Source organism: Symphalangus syndactylus, chromosome 18, assembly GCF_028878055.3.
Source record: "Symphalangus syndactylus isolate Jambi chromosome 18, NHGRI_mSymSyn1-v2.1_pri, whole genome shotgun sequence".
In the NCBI taxonomy this organism is placed as follows: Eukaryota; Metazoa; Chordata; class Mammalia; order Primates; family Hylobatidae; genus Symphalangus; species Symphalangus syndactylus.
Genome location: NC_072440.2, coordinates 40,668,245 through 40,689,962, shown reverse-complemented (window position 1 = coordinate 40,689,962; position 21,718 = coordinate 40,668,245). Strand labels below are relative to the sequence as shown.

The window sequence follows — 21,718 nt, the reverse complement described above, 5'->3', positions numbered from 1 at the left end:
GACACTTGAATGATAAGGATGTTCATATATGTATTGGTGTTTGTATCAGTTAGACAGTTGAATGATACTAATGTTCATATATTTCTTCTTATTCAATAGTCTCACAAGAACACTATTCTTGTAAAGTCATTAAAAACTGGAGAGTCTTTTCATAATTATTTCCATGATTTCTCATCTAAAGCCAGTGTTCTCTCCTCCTGTCAATCTGATAGCTTTAAAGCTAAGTTCTGGTGGGTCCAAGTCCTGCCTGAAAGGTTTATCAAAGGACATATTGCAGTCATATGGTCGGACACAAACACCTCTGAATGTACAATATTTTAAAGCAAAACAGTTTATGTGTAAGCTCTGTGAGGTTACAGACGATGGCTATCTTATTTATTACCAAATCCCCAGCTCCTAGAACGGTGCCCCTCAATATAAATCTGCCAAATGAATAAACGAAGAGTTTGCCTGCAGCAGTAAACTTGTTATTTGCACACACTCGAGGCCCACCTCTATGTGTACATTGTCAATGAGTCAGCCTTGTGGATGACTCTGCAGGACTGTCTGTATAACATCCACCACGGTTACCAGGGGACCCAATTTTCATAAATTGCTCCAGCATCACACCCCCCTCTTACAGAGACTCTTCTATTCTAATCCCTGACACATTGTCATCCTCACTCAGATTCCCCAATAGATAGAAATGCTGTTCAATATTCTTGGGTAGAGAGGGATAGGCATGCTCAAACTCCTTTTGGGAAAAAAAATTGCAACTGTCAGAAATGTGTTAGCTATCTTCACAGATTATGAAACATAAATATCAATTACCTGTTCACAGCAGTGGAAGCCTGCATATTTTTTTAAGATAATAAGTATAAAACGGCTATAAGTACCATATTGAGTAGAGACCTACCACTGCCTATTTCAGTGAAGGGATGGTTGTGTTGCAGGGTCAGAATGATTACCCACTGGCTGACACTCCCTCCAGGACTAAAGGCAGCATCGCCAGCATCCACTCTGCTTCTCCACTGCTTACTGTTAAGGAGCAAGGTACTGGCATTATCTAAGTAGGAACTACTTCATTATTTCAAAACCTGGAATTGGCTGATCAGAAGAAGAAAAACAGTATAAAAATACAGACAGACAAGATTTTCTGGCTGTCCTAATGAATGCTAGCTAGCTATAATAGCATGGATAAGACATATAACCAAACATATAAGATCTATTAATTGAAGGGAATCTCTATTTATATTAACTCATCTATTTTCTCTAAAACCAGTATTTAGTTATCTCCCATACATTGGCATATTGTGTATATTTGCAAAATTCAAAATGTTACTGAAGTGACTTTTTTCCCTCAGACATCTGAGCTATCCCTCAACTAATAGTTGAGCTGTTCTTCTATAGCTCAGTATCTGAGTTAGAACTCAAAGTAAAAAGGTATAAATAAGTCATGCTATAACATTCAAAGGCAATCAGATGTTTGAGACTACAGTTATACAGAAAAGTGTCCTTGTTCTTGGGAGGAATACATCAAGGAGTTTAAGAATAGAGGGCCATGATGTGTGCAGTTTTCTCTCAGGTGGTTCAGAGAAAAAAAGACAACATGCGTGTATGTATATTTGTGTGTATGTGCACATAGAGTGATACTGCAAATGAGGTGGAATGTTTACAATGAGAGAATGCATATGTTTTTTTTTTTTTTTTGCACTACCCATGAAGCTTTCCAGTGTGTCTGAAATAACTTCCAGATAAAACTTTTTTTAAAGGCAATCAGAACAGTGGCAATGAATAATTCAATTATTTCATATTTGAGCTGTGTTTCCTGCCACCCCCACCCGCTATAACACTACATACATACATAGGCTCACATAAGTGACACTTACTATACTTTTTTGCCTATGTAATGAGCGTTGGTGAAGTACGTGAGTGGGAAATTCAGTCTTCTGCATTCAAGCTCTAAGTAATTCTAAGAGACCTTTTAGATAATGATTTGACTTTTAAGACAACAATTTTGAGGTTATAATATGATGTCATTTCATATAAACAGAACTGCCCTTTTGTCCTTTCAGATTGGATTGAAAATGGCCCATGGAGTACAACCACCTGGGAATATATCCTTGAGAAAGACAGTTGAGGCTCACTGCCCAAACCACAGGCTACTGAAAACTTGGCCAAAGGCGACTACTCTAGACTGGTGACTTCAAAAGTGCTGATGAATACAGTGAACCATGAAAGATGCATGATTTGTTTTGAACATTTTACTATGATTGATGACCCAGATTTGGCAAGTTAGTTCACTCCCAGTGGAGATGAAAGTTTCACTGCCTTCTTTCTTTCAACATTCTTGTTGAGACAGATTTCACTTTTATTGGCCAATGTACTAACAAATCACTTGCATTTGCAGCATAATGAATTCATTAGCAACACTGTGGATCAATGCTATACTTAATATTCCTGAGTCAACATTAACTCTTAATTAAATTTCCTTATTATAATGCCTCTGGAAATTTTCCTTCAGGCTACTAAACTTCAAGCCAACAGTCTAAGTGTTAATCAGTAATCATGCTAGTAACTTTCTGAGATGGGTCAGGGCCAGGGCCAGTGATCCATCATGAATGGCAGGTTTAAAAATGGATATACGTGATCAAAAATACCCATAGGTTGACTCAAAGCATTCTATCCTTTGGGTTATTCTAACACTCAGTGTATCAGCCTTCTGAGCAAGCCAAGTTTTTATTGCCTTAAAAAGTCTAAAAGAAAAGATAAAAACAGAGATAATCAGTTTTATTTGGCAATGGCAGGGTTGTGGGAAATGAAAAAGAAGAAAGTTAAAGATGAGTGAAAATGGGATAGTCTTGGCACTTTGGTATGAAATTGAAGTACTTATTTAAACTGATGAATATTATACAGAAATATACAAAGAGCAGTGAGGGGCTAAGAACCTAATTCCAAGGTAACTACAAGGAAAAAATTATTGATCTGGATTGTGACCAGAATTCAAGAGTTTGACTGTTGTCGTTGTTGCTGTTGTTATTAAGTTAAAAAAATGAGAAAAAAACATACGTTTTTCTATTATACTTACCAGGAAAGGAAAGAGAGAAGGAGGGAGACATGGAGGGGGCAGAGGGGGCAGAGGGAGAGAGAGACAAAGCCTCTGACAAAGTCTGGAAAAAGACACAAATTCAGATTTAGGATCCCAAAATATGCTAATTTCTGCCCCCTTCAAAATATTAAACTTTGCTGGAAATTTTTTTATTGTTTATTTTTTACATCAACTAGCAGGCCAATTAGCCAAGATGACCTTTTCATCCTTGGTACTCTTTCAGGTGAGCTCTGTGGGCTACCGCCAGGAAGTCCTAGCCAACCAAGCTCTCACTGGGCCACTTTGTGCTAGGTAGACTACATAGTCTCCTAAAAAACCATGCAGCCCTGATGCTGGTCTGCCAAAGTGTGGTTTGCTGTCATGTCCTACAGGCTACCCGTTTCCCAGTGATTTATCATAATAAACCAAATGGGAATGAAATACCCAGAAATATGCCATAAATCTACTAGTGGTGAATTTTAAATATTCTGCACACCATGGTGATTTGTTAATTCAGTTGGATCTCTATTAATCCTCTCTAAAATGTCATTAAACCATCTGTTTTGACTTGTTAATCAAACAACTTTTAAAAATGTATTTAGAGTATCAGTAACTCCTGAATTAATGCATCCATCAGTAATAATCCCCTCTCCAACTTTAGATTTATTTTTAAGCTCTAGTTTTTTTTTTCCCACCATTCCAACAAATAGCCTGACTTCCAAAAGTAAGAATCACTTCAGTTGTAGAAATGTCCAGAGGGTGCCCTACTTTCAAAACAGGAAGCAAATTGATCCAGCAGTCCCACTTCTTGGTATATATCCAAAAGAACTGAAATCTGGATCTTGAAGAGGTATATTCACTGCAGCATATTCATAATAGCTAAGATACAGAAGCAACCTAAATGTCCATCAACAGACGAATGGACAAAGGAAATGTGGTGTATATATACACATATAGAAATATTATTCAGCCCTAAAAAAGGAAGGAAATCCTGTCATTTACAACAAGTTGGATGGAACTGGAGGACATCATGCTAAGTGGAATAAACCAGACATAGAAGGACAAATACTGCATGATCTCACTTACATGTATAATCCAAAATAGTCAAACTGATGGAAGCAGAAAGTAGAATGGTAGTTGCCAGAGGCTGGGGGAAGATGGGAATTGGTAGATGTGGTCAAGGGTTACAAAGTTTTAGTCTTGCAAAATAAGTTCTGGAAAGCTGCTGTATAACAGAAATATACAATCAACAATACTATATTGTATACTTAGAAATTTGGTAAAAGGGTAGCTGTTATATTAAGTGTTCTTACTATGAAAGGAAAACAAAACAAAAAAAAAACCCAAAAATATGGGAGGAAACTTTTGGAGGCAGTGAATAAGTTTACGGCATTGACTGTAATGGTGGTTTTAGGGTGTATACCTATCTCCAAACATCTTGCTGAATAAACATATTAAATCTAAAGTTTCCTTGGGAAAGAAGATGAGAAAATAATTGTCAAGAGACTGTACACCAATAAAATAGTCAAAGAGTACAATGAAAACTTAGGAATCCCATTTCTTCCTTTGACTCACACTGTTTGATGATATCATTCACGTCAGCATTTGGAAGTTATTGAGACATTTCAACATAAGATTGTCCTTATGATCTATGATTTGGGACTCTCTTATAAGAAAGTCCATTCTATACCAATTTGTTTTGTTCCTTGGTAACTAGACCTTCTTTAATTGGATCTAAGAATTAATATTCCTATCTCATAAAGGAGACTAAAAGGATCCAAGTAGATGGAGTTTCAAAGGTGGTCCCATTAAAGCATTTTTACCTTAAGCAAAGATGTCTCAATTTTTCCTGCTTGCTTTTCAGATGCTGTTCTAAAAAAAAGTACCTTATTCCTTCTACTAAAAGAAAACCTATCAATTCATTGATTCATTGAACAAATATTTATTGAACACGTAGTATGTACTAAACACTGGGTAAGATTCCCGATATGCAAAGAGGAATAAGTCCCTGCCCTTAAGAAAACTCACAGTGTGGTCAAGCTAACAAACAATTCTAGAGCAACTGTGTGATAAGGGCTCCAACAGCACATGCAGGAACACAGAGAGAGGCACTCTTAGTCTTGGAGGGGCTTCCTACGGTGGGCAGTTTTTGATGTGTCACAAAAGGAGGAGCTATTAGGGCACAAGAAGAGCAAGGATGAAGTGCAGAAAGGAGTGAATAGATGGGGAGGGGACCCAGGCAAAGAGAATAACATAGGCAAACGTGCAACTTCATGGGAACACAGTACATTTGGAAGCCTGCCCACCATTTGTTACAGCAGAATGCATGTGTGGGTGGAGATGAGGCTGCAGAGATGGGCTGGAGAGGATTATGAGAGACGAATGACTAGCAAAGGAAGTTGGTCATGTCCTTATGTGGTGGGGGACCATGGAAAGATTTTTATTTGTAAGACGTGGTTTCTTCTTCACTCTGTGGCAAATAGCAGATACTATAGTCTGAATGTTTGTGCCCCTCCCCACATTCATATGATGTGAAACCTCATCACCAATGTGATGGTATTAGGAGGTGGGGCCTTTGGGAGATAATTAGGTCATGAGAGCACAGTCATCATAAGGGGATTAATGGCTTATAAAGGAGGCCCAAGAGAGCTGCCTTGCCCCTTCTACTATGTGAGGACAAAGCCAGAGGCACTATCTATGACCCAGGAAATGAGCCCTCACCAAATACCAAGTCTACCAGTGCCTTGACCTTGGACATTCTAGTCTCCAGAACTGTGAGAAATAAATTTATGTTGTTTATAAGCCACCCAGCTTATGATTTTATTTATTTATTTATTTATTTATTTATTTATTTATTTTGAGACAGAGTTTTGCTCTGTCACTCGGCCTGGATTTCAGTGGCATGATCTCAGATCACTGCACCCTCTCCTTCCCAGGTGCAAGTGATTCTAGTGCCTTAGCCTCCTGAGTTGCTGGGATTACAGGTGCTTGTGACCACATTTGGCTGATTTTTTGTATTTTTAGTAGAGAGTAGGTTTCGTCATGTTGCCCAGGCTGGTCTGAAATTCCTGACCTCAAGTGATCTGCCCACCTCGGCCTCCCAAAGTGCTGGGATTACAGGCATGAGCCACTGTGCCTGGCTATGATATTTTGTTATAGCAGCTTGAATGGACTAAGACAGAAGGAAAAATAGGTCTTTCTGAAGTGTGAGCTGAAAGACAGAAAATAGCTATAGGTTTCTAAAGAGAGAAAAAGATATATGTTTGACAATATGTTTCAATTAGTACTTTTTTTGAAGTGCAGTAAGTTATCATATAACCTTATTCCATTTCTAATCTATATGATGACATTTAAATATTGACTAGGTTTCTGATACAGTTTTTGGAGTCTGAATGTCACTGCATGGATGAATAAACCAAACAGATTGGATTCATATGGGTTTGACAAATGACAAATTTTTTTCCACGTAAGATTAGAGGAAAAACTGGTTTCACCCAATTTCCTGACTTATTTATATTAGAACTGAAGTCAATGCTGTTATCCCTTTGCATGTTCTTTTGTATTTAAAATCTGATATAGAATTGTGCTGTTACAGAAGAAATAATTTAGTGCATTCTGCCCTCTTATTTCTCATGAGTTTCACTTAAAAGAAAACAAAACAGAAAAAGGACATGGACTTTTCTTTATTTCTAGACTTTATAAACTTTTAGTTATCAAATAAACACGTGTTAATTAAGTGGGTAAAATATTGCATATATTAAAAGGTACTTGGAGACTCTTACGTTGTCAGTTTTTCATGACTCAAAATTTATGAAAAACCATCTAAGACTATGAAAATGAAGTTCAACTGTAGATCTTGAAGTGACAAAACATGAACCACATTGACTTGAGGTCCAGGGCTTAAAACTGCCTATTTGAGCTCTAGGTTAAAAGCATGTGTGAAATGCAAAGTCTGACATCTGTAAAGGTGATTACTGTGAAGTCTCAGTATCATTGTTCATAAGTAAAGCTTGCCCCTAAGCCATACCACAGGCATTCCTAGAGGATATAGATTTCATTTGATTTAACATGATTGTTGATATTGCTAGTGTATTTCACGTGAACTTGTGAAATCATTGTCTATACAGACAATTGAGACACTAAAACTTTTTTTTAAGTATTTTTTGTTAGGGGCTAGATCTGAGTCTTTTTATTCATTTGTTCGTTTGTTCACTCATTTGTTAGTTCAGTTATTTACTTAAAAATGTATATTGAGCAATTCCTATATGGCAAACACTGACAGATGCTGGATTCAGTGATGAGCAAAGCATTCGTGGGTTCTATGCCCAAGGATCCTATCCCGTGGAGTGTAGAGTCAAACAAAGAATGTCAACAACAAATGAAAATTTTAATCTTATTAATGTTATATGCAAAAAGGTAACACCTCCAAAAAAGACAATTTATTTCCTATTAAGGAATGAAGACAGTCCACTGAGGAAGACAAACAGGTAAGCAAATGTAAAGCAAAATAATCAATAGGTAATGTAGTTTTTGAAAAAGAAGGGGCTTTAGGCAGGAAGTCCTGGGTTTGGATTTGGGTTTCAAATCTAGCTATGTACTCTTGGGCCACATACCCAAGTATTGTAAATCTCAGTTTCCTCCTTTTTAAAGTTAGCCTAAAACTACCTCGCTCATCTAACGGTGTGAGAATTAGGTAAACAGCCAGGTAGCTCATCAAATTGTAATTATTATAATTGTTATTTTTTTGAGTCATGAAAGTTTTCACACTGAAGGGAACATTTCAACTTGACTTGGAAGAGTAAGTAGTTTATCAGGCAGAAAGAATTTGTTAGGGTATTCCAGAGAGAAGGAACAAAATGTGCAAATTCAAGTAGTCAGAATCAAAATGGTTTCTTAAAGGAATGGCAAATAGATCAGTGCAGTGGGAGCATAACATTATCTAAATAATCCATTAGACCTTTTCTTTAACTGATAAAATAAAGCAAGAATTCCCAAAATCAATTTAAATCCATCTTCCTTCTTATACCTCTCCATTCCCCATACCATGGAAACACAGTTTTACCTCTTTTACAATGAGTTTTCAGTGTGAAGAGACTTGGTTCATCAAGATTAGCAAACTTCACAGCATTGAACAAAAGATAAAGAAAAGTTTACAGCAAATATGTTCCATGTGAAAGCATCTCCAGCAGGTTCCGAAGATGCAATGAAAAGACTAAAACTTGATATAGGGATATTTCAGTGGTGCTTGTACCAGCTTCCTAACATTTTGTTCTACCTTAGCAAAATCTATCCCTTATTACTCACCCTATCTGTAGACTCTGTTATGGAACATAAAGCTTTTTTTTTTTTTTTTTCCTAATCCAGTGGGGAAGCCCTCTCCTTCCCTGGGTGATTCCTGAGCAACCAGGAAAACAGCAGTCACAGTCAACACAGCTAGTGCTTGCAGGAAACCTCTCTTCCATGAAGCTCGGAATGACTCACAGTTCCAGATGGCCTTGTCAGCCTTTATCCACATTCCACTCTTGGCACCATTAACCTGGTCTAGTGTGGTTGCAACAAATAACTTTTCTTGTTATGAGGACCAGTGTTTTGAAAAATTTAAAATGTTATAAAATTAAAATGTTTATATTTGGAAATTATTTCCAAATATAAAAGGAGCCTGTCTTCATTATAGATTATTTGGAAAAAAATGCAGAGGGGTTTAAAAGAAAAATGGAAACAAGCCATCTTTTTTTTACCCATAATTCTACCACTCAGAGATAACTACTGTGAACATTTTGATGTATTTATTTCCAGTCTTTCTAGAATGTAGATCACCGTAAGAGATTTCCGAAGCAGAATTACTAAGTCAGAAGGAATAAACATTTTTATACCTCTTAATGTGTATTGCCAGATAGTTTTTGAGAAATATTACAGCAATTTCTACTTTTAGAAGTACTGCTTGAGAGTAATGTTACATGGTATTCTCACTAATACATATACAATGTTATAAATATGTCAAAAAATAAAACTTAGCAACTATGTTGTCTCCTTGTTTCAATTTGAACTTATTACAAGAGTGATCAATTTTTAAATTCAAATGTTATTTTTAGCAAAGTTATAGATGCAAATAGTTTAGAGAACTAAGTAGTACCACAAGGATTAAAAAAGGAAATCTCCTACACTGCGTCCCCCACCCACAATACATACATATATCTTCCACTCCCCAGAGGGTACCCATTTTCAAATATTTTAGCTGATTCATTTGCTGTACTCCACTTCATCTCTAAATGATGTAACTTTATGGTTACTTCTTAATAGTTCATTTTTTTGGGCATTGCTTATTGATACTTCATAGTGGAAGATAAGGATTTACCTTTGCAATACTTCACACTTCTCATCACCCATCTTTCTAATATATTATAGTTTTACTTAGATTGATAGTCATTGTGTTTCCATGAGCAGAACCAAAGAAAAACTATAAGCAGCTAAACTATGTAACATACCCTGATTACCTTTTTTTTTTCTTTGTTTTCCTTGTTGAAAATTCTTGTCTTTTGTTAGTTTCTTTGTTCCCTTAGGTGTCCATATATACTTATCACTAATTCCATCCCAAACTTCCCCTGTATTGCAAAAATCTAAGTATGGCTCAAACACATCAAGAATTTTATTAAATTCATCTTCTTGAAGAAATCTCATCCAGAGGCCTCTTTGACCTGGATTGGTTATTCTCTATGTCTCTTGCTCACCTGTCACTTTGGAATGTTCTTTCCTTATTATCCCAAGGGTAATGTTTTTAGAGTTCATTCCCTTTTTTTGGTGAACACATTTTCCAGTAGTTTCCTGAGTCAGTATGTGTCAGAGATACATTTTTTAAAGCTTGCACCTCAGAAATAATCTTTATTCCATGCTCACTCTTGATCAGTAATTTGGTTGAATATAGAATTCTTGGTTGAGAATCATTTTCCTTTAGAATTTAAAAGGTATCACTTCATTCTTTTCTGGGTTTCAAAACGAATCTTAAGAAGTCTGAGGCCCTTTTGATTTTCGATCCTTCTATATGATATGATAATGATCCTTAGAACAAGTCACAAGTCTCTTTTTTAATACTTTATATTATGCTAAATGCTCCAATAAATGAGTCCTGGAAATTTTTCTTCAATTTTGTCCTCCTGCAGTTTTCTCTTTTCTCTAGAATTTCTGATTTTAGATGTTAGATTTCCTGGACTGGTCCTCTGATTTCCCACTTTTTCTTCTGTATTTTCTACCTTTTTGTATTTTTGCTCCATTTCCATAGAGATGTCCTCAATTTACCTTTCAACCCTTCTATTGAGTTTTTAACTTATTCTATCATGTTTTTACTTTCCAAGAGCTCTTTTCCTATTCTCTGAGTGGTTTTTTTTTTCATAGCGTCTGCTTTTGTTTCGTGGAAGCAATGTTAATATTTACAAATACAATATCAAGTGTATTTCTTCTCCTCTCTCTGATGACACTTTATAAGTTACCTTCTTCCTGCAACATCTGTACTTTTTTTTCTTTTCTTTTCTTGAGATGGAGTCTCACTCTGTCACCCAGGCTGGAGTGCAGTGGGACCATATTGGCTCACTGCGAACTCCATCTCCCGGGTTCGAGCAATTCTCCTGCCTCAGTCTCCCGAGTAGCTGGGATTACAGTCACCCACTACCATGCCCAGCTAATTTTTTTTATATTTTTAGTAGAGACAGGGTTTCACCATGTTGGCCAGGCTGGTCTCAAACTCCCGACCTCAGGTAATCCATCCGCCTTGGCCTCCCAAAGTGCTGGGATTACAGGCGTGAGCCACCGCGCCCGGCCAACATCTGTACTTCTTTAAAGTTGGTCTTTTTACATTTGTTTTGGTTTCTTTCATTTAGTTTTTCTAAGTATTTGATAAATCTTATCTGTCTACTCATATTTAAGGCTACAGTACTAAAAATCAGATTGGAAGCTTTGTTTGCATAGGTAAGATTTGTCAACTACATCCACTTCTTGATGATCCAACTGAGCAGTTTCATTCAGAAATGCCTTGCACCGTTATCTTTGGGTCTTTTCTCTTGGGTTGGTGAATTCTCCAAAGGCTATATTAATCTCCTGTCCAGAAGGCTTAAGCATAGTTGGAAGCTGATTGGGGGAAGATGGTTGGGACTTTCAACCTTCAGAATCCATTCAACAAATATTTGAGCATCTATATTTGGCAGCCTCTATTCTAGCCACTGGAGACATAGTGGTAAACAGAATTTAAAAAGCCCTGTGTTATCATGAACACAAATATATAAGTGTTTATTTAATCCCTCTGTTTTCAGAATGGCACTCAGTCTTCAACCTGCCTAGGTTCCCCTTGTCTAGGGACTGTTTTACATTCATCAGAGAATGAATGTCCAGTATCTTGCTGGGACATAGAAGGGAAAGCCACATAGCTCCACAGAGCATAAGATGAGACCTGCAGGTCTAACTGTTCCTTTAATAGTGTTAGTCTTTACCTCATTTTTCTTAGGTGCTGAATATGGCTGCTTTCTGAGTCTGTTGGTTATTCTTCACTATTCATGGGATTACTCTTTTTGACTTTCCCTAATGTTAGCACAAGATTCTACTGTAACTATCTACTACGGCAGTTACCCCTTGTATACTTGTGTTTCAGCTTCCAAAATTTTGTTGCTGTTATCTCCCTTCCCACTTTCTTTGTCTTTGTCATTTATGCCTATAAAAATCCATTGATGGTTTTCTGAAGGCAGAGGAGTTAAATGGATGTGTTAATTGCTATAGATGTAATCAGAGGTCTCAATGTTGTTTTTTTGTTTTCTGTTTTACTATTCTAACTTGGCATTTATAGATCTTCTTTGTGAGTAGTCTGAATTTGTCTTTAATGATTTAACATTGAAACAGTATTTTCCTTACTTACTTGCATAAGCTCTTTCTTTGTTAGTGTATTAGCCATTGACCTGCAATATCTTTTAGGATGACTGATTCTGAAGCCTGCTGACTGAGTTACTTGTGGTTCCTGTCATTTAGAATGTAGGCAGGTCATGAATCGCTTAGATGGAACAGATGTAATGAAACTTGCTTTAAATATTTCACCAAATTACATATATTTAAATAATGTAAAGAAAAATCTTCAATCACTAGGCTTTGAACTTGTAACAGAAAGATATCGGCTTTTAACTATATTAATTCAACAAACTTTATTGAACAGTTGGTATGTATGAAGCATCATCTCTCTGAGAACACAAATACCAAGGGACTGAGTCCCATCCCTACAGGATTCTCAGGAGTAAACGGGTCAATACATAGTTATAAAATGATGAGGACTGATCTATAGCAGAAGTACAAAGCTGAGAACAACACACTTGACCTGCTAAGTCGGGGAATTCAGGAAGGGTTCAGATCTAAAGAGCTGACATTTGAGGTGGGTCTTGAAATATGAGCACAATGATGGTTTTACCAGGCTACAAAGGTGACAAAGTGCATCCCAGGCTGATAAAGAGGACGTGCAAAATGTGGCAGGTACAAAAATGTGTATTTAAGGAAGAATGAGAAGTTTCTGGAAGTTGCTGAAGATATAGAAAATAATGCTGGGGGCGAGGGGTTAGAGATGAGGAGGAGATGGTAGGCTTGATTCAAATTATGGAAATGTATTTATACTGCACCAACTTGTAAAGACACTGTTGTTCCCTACCCAGCAGCCACTAGATTTTGTTCAGGTGTCAGGCAGTTGGTGCTTCAAGGGAGATCAGGCCCCTCCCAGTACCAGGATGAACCATGATTACTTCCCAGCCAATTTCATAGCATTTCTCTTGCCAATGAATGGCTTAGATATAAGCAAATGATGAATTTGTTTCTAATACAGATCTGAGAAAGAAATCTGTTAGGGGACTTCTGGGAAAGATTTTATCTTTCTTAAAAAGTGACAGAAGAAAAGGAAGTTGTATAAATATACTTAGAGCTGCTGTAGTCATCTTGAGACCATAAGAGGATAAAACTGGGATCAAAAACTACAGTGCTGAGGATAGGTGACTACAAAGAAGGAAAGAATCTGGATTCTTGATGCATGTTTGAACTACTACAATCATTCTATCACTATCTTCTTATTATATAATTCAATAAATCTCTTATTATTTAAGCCATTTTAAATGAAGCCTTCTGTTATATGTAGCCTAAACAAATGTACTGATTCAAGCTCCCAGCAAATTCTGTCACATATAATTCAAGGAATGTTTGTTAATAACTTCATACTATTATATGAGGAATAAATGATTAGTCAAATTAGTCAAGAAAGACTTTCTGTTTTGAAAAATTCTGGAAAGATGATAATACAGTATGTAGATTTATTGTCATGGCTAATATACATCTACATATAACATGAATTACCTTGGAGTAGTAATAAAAGGGCAGAGTAATAACTTGTGCAGAGCCCTAGACTAGAAAAGTTGAAAATATGAAATGGAGGAAAAAGTGAGTTATGAGATTCAGTAATATGAAAGTATGAGAAATAAAAGAATCCAAAAGCCATAGAAGGTTGAAACTGAAAAGAATTTTAGAAAGAGTCTAGGTCAGGCATGGTGGCTCACACCTATAATCCTAGCACTTTGGGAGGCCGAGGCAGGCAGATTGCTTGAGGCCAGGAGTTTGAGACCAGCCTGGCCAACATGGTGAAACCTCATCTCTACTAAAATACAAAAACATAGCCAGGCGTGGTGGCGCAAGCCTGTAATCCCAGCTACTTGGGAGGCTGAGGTGGAAGGATCCCTTCAACCTAGGGAGGCAGAGGTTGTAGTGAGCCAAGATCATACCACTTCATTCCAGCCTGGGTGACAGAGTGAGACACTGCCTCAAAAAATAAAGAGAGAGTCTAGCCTAAACCCCTTAATTATACAGATTGAAAACCAGTCCCGGAGAAATTGGAAGTCCTCAAAGAGTTTACTATTAATGGTGGAACCAGGACTTCCACACAATGTTCTGACTTCCTTTAGAGCACTTTTTATTATATCATATAGTTCCTTACTTCTCACTATTAATAGAGAGTATTTCACCAAGAGTAAGTATAATAAGAGCTGATCAGAAGACCTGAGAGACATAATGGAGTTTCAATTCTAATTTGCTAATGGCTCCTTGAAATGCTTTGTTGGGAAGGAGTAGGAGGCTTACAAAACACACACACACACACACACACACACACACACACACACAATTTCTTAATTATGTCTACCATGGGCATGGGATGGTAGGAATGCCATGTAACTAGTTTCCATGGATGGAAACCACCTAATGGGAAATAGAGAAAAAGAAAAAGAAAAGAAATTGTGTGTAGTTTTTCAGCTCATTTTGGCTTAGATTACATTGTGAAATTTATTCCTTTGAAAAACTCACTTGATTTTGAATTAGATTATATGGAACTTCTCCTTTGTCAATTTTAATTTCTTGTCTTGTTTTAGTTTGCTTTTCTGAATAGTAGATATCCTCCCAATTGCAGATCCTGCAAAATTACTAGCTAGTCATCTTGGTTCCTTTTAAGTAGAAAAGTTTCTTTTAAATACTTCAAATCATTGGTATGCACATTTGTTGCAAAAAAAAAAAAAAAACATTCTGGAAAATGTAACTTATTTTATTATCCAAAAAAATAGGTATCTATTAATATACTGCATTTTTTTAAATAAAAAAAATTACAGATTTTCTTCCAGCATCCACTTATTTGGAATTGGGTACATATGAAGAAAATACTTCTTATAATATGGAATTATTTCAAAATCTAGTATTACTTCTTATAAATATAGAGTATACAAGAAATTCTCACCATTTTCTAAGATTTACATTAGAAAGATATAAGTATTGTCTTTTAGAATACTATTTTTATTTTTCTAAATATTCCTTATAACTTATTAATTTTATCCTTTCTTTGTTATAAATATCCATATTTTTTTAAAGACCCATACTATCTTTTCCTATGCAATTTAACCTATTTTCTGTAAATGACATTATTTAGTTATCCATTTTTCTACCTCCTGTTGCTTGGCAGTCCTCAAAACCATTGCAGATCTTTCTAGAGAGCAGTTTTTAAGAACAGTGCTTTACTTTTCAACTCTTGATCAACCTGCTGAGAATTCTTTGAACAAACCAGAAGGAAGGCTAAAGAGACAAAAGAATACTATAGTTTCCTTAAAGTTAATGAGACAGAATCCCTTGGCCCACTTTGGCAATGAACAATGTGAACTAAAATGGCCATTCTCACATCAGTAATTCACATTTTATATACTGTGTACTTTACACTGATATTTACAGAGAGGAAAAGCAACAGTTTTTTAGATGTAAGAGGAGCTCCTTGGCAGATAAAAGAAAAACTTACTCCCATTAGTACAACACTGGAGTTTAAATCTAGAGAACAAATACTTCAGAAGCCTAGTAGAAAAAGTCTCTGATTTGTACTTTGAATGAACAATTAGGTTTGAGAATATTGCTATATAATCACAGAAAATACTGGCTATTATACTATGTGAAGTCTTCAGTGACAAAGAGAGAAACAGAAAAAATAATTAATGCCACAACAATGAAAATGTGGAATGTGAGGAACGCCCAGTGACCATAAATATCTACCTTTATGAGCCTGACAATTTATATACAGTTCATGCAATTAACAAGTGTGATAAATATGATTATTACTCTCAAGTTGAAATCAATTTTCTTGTCTAAAAGCAAAGAATTGTTATTGAGCAGATGGGATTACTTTTCTTTGCCAATTTATCTTCATAAAACTCAATCAATGCCTTGCCTTAAAAATGTCAAATAACTCAGATTTCAGGATAATACATACAAACTAATCTCTTCTGCCTGTCTCTACCTGATTACTCCCTACTTCAAAAGCTCCAACAACATAGTATGATTGACACAAATCAAAGCGAAAACTATTTTTCTTACTGCTACATGGTCTTATCAATAATCCAGTATTTCAATATCTAATAAAAGATACCACAATTCAAAGCAGTAATGTGCCCCAAGCTACCAATCCACAACATATATATTGATATCTATAAATACACGGATATAACTTGTTATTTACTAAATAAGTTTCTTTGCAGTGTGGTGTTAATAGCCAGAATTTTAAATAGATAAATACTTGGGTTCAAATCTTAACTCTGCCACTTAAATGCTTTATGACATTGGTCAAGTTACTTAACTTCTCTCTGGTCTCAGGTTTCTTGTCTGTAAAGCTGTAATAGCTTTTAGAGTGCTCTTCTGAATATTAAAAAGGCATTATACTCTTAGCATAATGTCTACATACAGTAAATGTTTAACAACAAAATAACAAATATTAGGTGTGTTATTGGAGAATTGGAGTTTTAAATAAAGGAGTTGTCCCTAAGGTACATTCAATTTAACTGTGATATTTAAAACTTCAATTTTTCACATTATTTTTCCAGGAAAATATTTCACTCTTATTTCTCCATAATTTGTTTTGAATTGTAAAAGAGATGTGCAAGCGGCTGAAGCAGTTACACTATACTGTATATCTGCAGGATGGGCAACTGATTTTTTTTTTCTTTTTCTTCTTCTTTTTTTTTTTTCAAGACAGAGTCTCACTCTGTTGCCCAGACTGGAGTGCAGTGGCACGATCTCGCTGCAACCTCTGCCTCCCAGGTTCTAGGGATTCTCTGCGTCAGCCCCCTGAGTAGTTGGGACTACAGGCACATGCCACCACGCCCGGCTAATTTTTGGATTGATTTTCAAGATTTGTCAAGGGCTCCTAATATTTTCTTTTCTCAAACACATCTTAGGACTACCATGCACATCAGTCAGTCAGCTACTCTGGAGGTCTGCTGCAAGAATACACACCTTCCATTCCCACCCATCAGATACTCGTCTCCTTTTTCCGCCACTCCAAGACAGCAACCTTCCAGCTCTAGATAAAAAGAGCTAGTCTTTCTTGCATAAGAACAGCAAAGACAAAAACCATTTTGGTAGCGTATACTGCAGATTTTAACCAAAACTTCTCTGAAGACCTCTGATTTCCTAAAGAACCTCTAAGTCCCAGTGCAGTTGCTTTTTCCTAAGTGAACAACCGCACATCTGGTCAATTTTGGTGAATATTCTGTGCTCCAGAAACAACTGATTCCATCCCCTTTAATCTCTTCTACTCTTATATCCATCTCCCTGCCTGTTGTTTCTCTCCATGTTTACAACTAGTTCATTGATTTAAAAACCAATGTAATACACAAGCAAGTATTCACAACAATGTTTAGTGTAGCACGGTTTGCAATATTAAAAAAGGCCATCAGTAAGAAAATAGTTAAAGAATAAACTTAATATACATACTATGCTGCAATTTAAGAAAACTGGTATAGATTTATACGTATTAAAATAAAATAATCTCCAAAACATAGTAAGTGCAAAGATCAATCACAGAATAACATCTGTAATACATCACTTTTGATTTTTAAAAATTACTCCTAATTCTAAATGTGCATGTATATATTCAGTTAAAAATTCTGAAAAGATACTGCTATGGTTTGAATGTTTGTTCCATCCAAAACTCAGGCTGAAGTTTAATTGCCATTGTAACAGTATTAAGAGGTAGGACTCTCTTTTTTTTTTTTTTTTTTTTTTTTTTTTTTGGTGACAGAGTCTCACTTCAACACCCATGTTAGAGTGCAGTGGCATGATCATAGCTCACTGTGGCCTCAGCTTCCCAAGCTCAGGTGATTCTCCCACCTAAGCTTCCAGAGTAGCTGGAACTACAGGCACATGCCACCATGCCCAGCTATTTTGTTGTCTTTTTTTGTATTGACAGAGTTTCTTCATGTTGCTCAGGCAGGTTGGTCTCAAACTCCTTAGCTCAAGTGATCCACCCACCTTGGACTCCCAAAGTGCTGAGATTACAGGTGTGAGCCACCACATCCAGCAAGAGTTGGGACTTCTAAGAGGTGTTAGGTCATGTTAGCTTTGCCCTGATGAAAGGGTCAATCCTGTTATCACTGGAGCAGGTTTGTTATAAAAGAGTGAGAAGTTTGGTCCCTTTTCCTCTCTCTCTCCCAATCTCTCTATCTCTCTCCCTTTTGCTTTCTGCCATGTGGTGATGCAACAAAAGGACACTGGACAGATGCCACCACCTTGATTTTAGATTTCCCAGCCTCCATAACTGTGAGCCAATAAATTTCAGTTCATGATAAATTACCTAGTCTCAAGTATTCTGTTAGAGCAGCACAAAATGGATTAAGGCAGATACACACCATATTGTATCCATCACTAAGTGGATACTTTCAAGAAAGACAGCAAGGCTAAGGAGCATGAAAAAGGACTTTCTCGTATTCTGAATTTTAGAAATATTTTATCACATGAATATATTTATCTATTACCTATGTAATAAAACTAGACATTAAGAGAAAAATCTCATGGTAGAAATCTTAGGAAATATAGAAAAATTAGAGAAAATTAAGAAAAAGCATGTATAATTTCACAAACCAATGGTAGCCACTGTAAAAAATTGTTATTTCATTCTAATACATTTCTACATACATATGCACACAGTACATTTTTGAAAACATAACTGAGTCTTTTCTAATTGACCTCTTACTCTAAAAAATTTGAAATAGCCAAAAAAAATTCTTGATTCCTGTAAAGAGATAGCACTAGAGCTGGAAGTGATGGCTCACGCCTGTGATCCCTACACTTTGCATGACTGAGGCCAGATAATTGCTTGAAGCCAGGAGTTTGAGACCAGCCTGGGCAACATAGCAGGACCCATCTCTACAAAATAATAATAATAATAGTAATAATAATAAGCTGGGCATAATGATGTGTGCCTGTTGTCCTTGCTACCCAGAGGCTGAGGCAGGAGGACTGGTTGAGCCCTGGAAGTTCAAGGCTGCAGTAAGCTATGATTGCACTACACTCTACCCAGTATCAAGGAAAGGAAAGGAGAGGAGAGGAGAGGAAGGAAGGGGAAGGGAGGGGAGAGGAGGGGAGGGGAGAGGAGAGGAGAAGGGGAATGAGCAGGGGCAGGGGAAGGGGCAGGGGCAGGGGCAGGGGAAGGGGCAGGGGCAGGGGCAGGGGCAGGGGAAAGGCAAGGGAAGGGGAAAGGGCACTAGGACCTATGAGCCAACATAGGCTATGGCTTCCACCAGTACAACTTAAAACTCAGCTGAAGACATGATACATAGAAAAGGGTTGCTGTGTCTGTACACATACACGTTTCCCATGTTCCCAATCCCAGTCTGTGGTCAGTGAAAGTGAACATTGCCTCAGAGCCTGCATTGTCTCAAGCTACTGACCTAATTGCTAATGCTTTACTCTGGTCTATTTCCTGCATGACCTCAGAATGTGTCAGTGTAAATTCCATAGTAAGACAGTAGTTGCACATTTTGGAGTGTGGATTCTACTTTGAAATACAAATAAGTGTGATGAACATGACCATGGCACTCTGTAGCCCTCAGTTTCCTCAACGCTAAATTGATCTCTACAGTTCCTTCTAGTGTAAACAGTCCCACAAAGAATCATGCTGAACGAATGACTACGTAATGGACTGCTCTCAGAGTTCTTAAATCAATCCTTAAAACTGGCTGCAAAATGACTTCACTTCTTTAACAGTGTGGAACTTGTCTCTGTTCTCCAGAATGCTCACCAGATGGTGAAGAAGTACCTCTCTACCTACCAACATCGTCATATTGCTCCTTGCCACTAGCTACTCAAAAATTGTAAAAAACCTGTGGGAGCAAGTATCAGCTGAAAAGGGTGGCTTTCTCCTTAGGCAAAAGCTACAGGGCAAAACAGGGGCCCCAAACTTCTATCACGTCAAAGACATGAAACCGATGATCCCTAGTTTTGATCTCCTTTGAAGTTTATTAAAAACAAGCTTGAATCTGTACCAATCCTGACAGGTGTGAATGTCAGACTCACAAATGAGAAATGCTAAGCTTTCCTAATGTTCTATTTAATCTTATAGACCATGAAACATGTTATAATTAAAGATCTGAACTATTAATATAAAGGAGATAGCATACAATCTTACCCCAAATATGACTAACTAGGTAAAATCTTCAAAATATAATCATGGCTTGATTATCAGCCATTGTGGAGGAGAATTTTAAAAAGTTCTTCATTGACATTCCAAGTTTATGTTTTAGACACTTCTAATCAAACACGAAGAGATGAATTTCAAGTAAAAATTAATAGTCAAATTATTGATTATCATGATTGGAAATGTATTTGACCAGAACAATGAGGAAAGGGCATAGAGTCCTGCTATCTTCAAGTATGAATTTACGCTTTTAACTGATGTCAAGTCACCCATAGTATGAAAACTCATTTATTTTTATTTGAAAAATTTAAAATCATCAAAATGGATAGTGTGGGAGCCAAATATTATATAAGCAATATTTTATGAGAACTACAAAACTATTAAGAGCAGTGACTAGGATTCAGTTACTGCCATTCCTTATTTCAGAAGAGAAAGTCAAATGTTTTCTGATATTTAAGAAGTAATAACTTCCTGTTGTTCAGTTATGCTTTCTATAATTATATATGATAAGCAACAGAAAAATAGGTCTGGTTTTGGCTGTAATGTGTATATTCAATTCAATATTAATTTGGACTTTAAATCATTTTGCTATGAAATATTTTGAATCTCATGGCCAAGAAGTAATCAGGTAAAAAAAAAAAAAAAAAAGCGGGTTTGTTACCTGACCTAACTCTTAAGTTCAAATTTTCTATAGGTATTTTTCTCTATCTTTGTCCATATGGTTATACAATTATCACTAGATGCTTGAATTACTAAATGGTTTTGTATCTCTTTTCCTCAAATTTATATTTATCCTTTTATTGGCATAGTCTCTCAAAGTATTACTTTTATGATATTGCTATAATGGTCCCCTATAGTATAAAGTTGAGCCCACAACATTTATCCTGCCACTTAACAGTGTCGTTAATGTAGATGATATGGTTTGGCCATGCCCTAACCAAAGTCTCATCTTGAATTGTAATCCCCATAATCCCTACGTGTTGGGGGAGGGACTGGGTGAAGATAACTGAATCATAGGGCAGTTTCCCCCATGCTGTTCTCATGATAATGAGTGAGTTTCACAAGATCTGATGGTTATATAAGCTTCTGGAATTTTCCCTGCTGGTGCTCACTCTCTCCTGCTGCCCTGTAAAGAGGTGCATTCTGCCATGATTGTAAGTTTCCTGAGGTCTCCCCAGACATGCAGAACTGTGAGTCAATTAAACCTCTTTTCTTTATAAATTACCCAGTCTAGGGTATTTTTTTCACAGCAGCATGAGAACAGCCTAATACAGTAGTATATCACACTTATTAAAGAGTTGATAGTAAAATAGCACTCTCAGTACAATAAGAATAGAATAGTTCCTTATCATGGTAATGAATAGCTTTCCTTCGACATCTATAATTAACAATGAAATCAGAAACAAAAAGAAGCTGTCTTCACTATTACTGAATGTTGCTCAGAAAATTCTAACCTAAGCAACCAAACAAGAAAACCAAATATGCTGTACGAATATTTTTAAGAAAGAAGGAAATCACTCTATTTTAAGATAAAAATTCTGTAACTCAAAATTCAGGAGAATCAACTGAAAGGTATGAAAAAGGTAGACCATTATGATTTATAAGAAAGGTCAAACATTATAAAATATGTATCCACAATAGGTTTTTTTAAT

General features: G+C 36.4%; 1 protein-coding gene across 11 annotated transcripts in view; it reads right to left on the bottom strand.

The window, feature by feature from the left end:
• PDE4D (phosphodiesterase 4D) overlaps nucleotides 1-21,718 on the bottom strand; it is a 1,541,788-nt gene that overhangs the window by 96,474 nt on the left and 1,423,596 nt on the right. The gene's annotated exons all lie outside the window — the stretch shown is intronic.